The 2,500-nt window shown below is 40.1% G+C and overlaps 1 protein-coding gene across 2 annotated transcripts in view; it reads left to right on the forward strand.

The window, feature by feature from the left end:
- Window positions 1-2,500, forward strand: part of prex2 (phosphatidylinositol-3,4,5-trisphosphate-dependent Rac exchange factor 2) — a 218,828-nt gene that overhangs the window by 144,258 nt on the left and 72,070 nt on the right. The window lies entirely within an intron of this gene.

Raw genomic sequence — 2,500 nt, forward strand, 5'->3', positions numbered from 1 at the left:
TACATGAAATGACCCATGGTGATGTGTGACGCATAACTCTTTGGTTGGTATGACTAATGAATTACATCAAATGACATGACATGTGACACATTTAAATCATGAGACTGGTGTGCAGTGTGTGACTAATGATGGCCCCCCTGTAGTCCCTTAGGGATGAGCTGCTTACACTGGTTCCTCATTCATTCATATTTAACTCACGACCATGGTCACATGGTATGGAGCACAGATTCATAAATAGTATACAATAAAAAGTATACAATATACATACAGACTTATCGAAAAAGGCTTTCACTATTTGAACAACAGTGGAAGATCATTTTTCAGAAAAGCACCCAATTTGTAGATTACTTTTTGTTTTTCCAGATTTTAGTAATGCAATTAATTTGAACATAGATGGGTGGTTATTGGTTAATAAAATAAATTGGCAGGTATTTTTTTGCCTGAAATTCATAATGCTAGTATTCTTACATTCCAACAAAACATGATACTCAAGTTACAAATCCTCTTGACTTCTTTCCAGTCCTTTAATATCTACCAATGACCTTTGGAATTCTTGTGTTGTTTAGCCTAAAGTTGCAAATAGCCTGTCTATACTTATTGCCTGTAAACTGTTCTTATACAGTATGTAGCATTGCCTGTCATAACAAGACCATAGTCCGAATTAAATAGGAGCGTAAACAACCAATTATTATGACTATAAATATGAATAACCAATGAGAGGACCGAGGAATGTCTCGCTACAGTAGCTACAGTGTACCGTGCACAGTACACACAATCTCTCTCTCTCTCACTCGCACGCACGCACGCACGCACGCACGCACGCACGCACGCACGCACGCACGCACGCACACACACACACACACACATTTTACTCCATAAGCTGTACATGCATGCACAAACACACAATAGGCTATGCCTAGACAGGTTTCCCTTAAATATGAGACCTTCCTTAAATAAAACCCACTAGATGAGCGTCTCACTATACTGTTTGAACAGTCCTAAAACATAAATATGAGGGTCTGTACCGCTTGATGAGAGTTTGAAAAACCCTGTGTCAGGAGCAAAGTGAGCTATAGAAGCTACAGTTGGAGGCCATCGATATTGTCCTTTTCTTTTTGCTGAGGTTTGCGTGATCTGCGCAAAAGGACAGTTAACCCATTTTGGGCGGGAACCCCTTTTGGTGTTTTAAACATTGTTATAATTTAGCTATTGAAAAATAGCAGATCTACAAGCTCATAGCGCGCCACCGAGTGGCGTGCTACGAGCTTGTAGGTCTGCTATTTTTGAAAAATCGTGAAAATATTTATTTCAGAAAACTGAAAGGATTTAGAAGGATTTTTTAAAATTTTGAGGTCAGGCCTAAATGGGTCAAATAATAAGGGACAATATCAGTGGCACCCAACTGTAAATACGTTGTTGTCCGGCATCTAGCATCTACAGTACTATGCCATTTGAGCATTAAATATTTTTTTCCTGACAATCATTCCAGAAATGGGCACAAAGCAGTGTGACAGATGTTGACCAATACAAATTGTTTAGGGCGGGGACACAGACGCAAAATTCATTTTCATTTCATTTTCATATTCGAATAGAATAGGGGGTGATATTTGACTGGACGCACAGCTGTGGAAAATGTTAACCGAAACCCTTGTGAGTACTGTGGCCGAATGCCTGCCATAATCAATTATAGTTTCATCTTCAGGCCTTGTTTTTGTTCTTGGGCCCTAAAAGGTATAATCATGCAGTTAGATTGTAATAGAATAGAGCGAACAAATGTTTGAACATCAGTGGCACACTGTCACTCTGATTGAAACACATGCTTGTTACCAGCTGCCAGGCTGGTCTACTTTCTATCAGGTTGGTAGTGGCAACTTCATTCATTGGCTGCCGTAGTCACCTATCTTTCTGATTGGCTGCCTCGTCTCCAGGCAACCAGACACTTTTTGCCTCTAAGCCCAGAGCCATAGAATAAGACAGAGTTACGACATTGAGGGGGCATTAAACAGCCTGGTCACGTGGTTCATGTACTCACACAAGCCCATAGACTCCAATGCATTCCGTAAACGTCCGGTTGTCCCTTTTCAATAGAAGTCTATGTAGAAGAGCCCATGGCCCCATGAAGTGAACGGAGTTGTCGTAACTCCGTCTTACTCTATGGCTCTGCTCTAGCCGACCTCTCAGCCAATGGAATAGTATTGCATTGCAGCCAGCAAGTTGCATAACAACCCACTAGTTATTTCACCAAGGGATTCTTACATCAACTTTCAAGTACAACACAACAAGTAATTTCATAGCACAATTCTGTAGATATAGCAAGGCAGCTGGTAATTAATTGATGTTCATCAATTCTTGTTTTATTCTTTTTTTTGCCCCGTTTTCTCCCCAATAATAGTTAGTAGGTTATGCCAATGAATTCCTCCTCACATACATGTGTGTGCTGGACATAATTCTTAGATAATTACTACAGTAACGTTGACCCTGTATTTGTTTTTTATTCTGC

Source organism: Electrona antarctica, assembly GCF_951216825.1.
Source record: "Electrona antarctica genome assembly, chromosome: 20".
Lineage (NCBI taxonomy): Eukaryota > Metazoa > Chordata > Actinopteri > Myctophiformes > Myctophidae > Electrona > Electrona antarctica.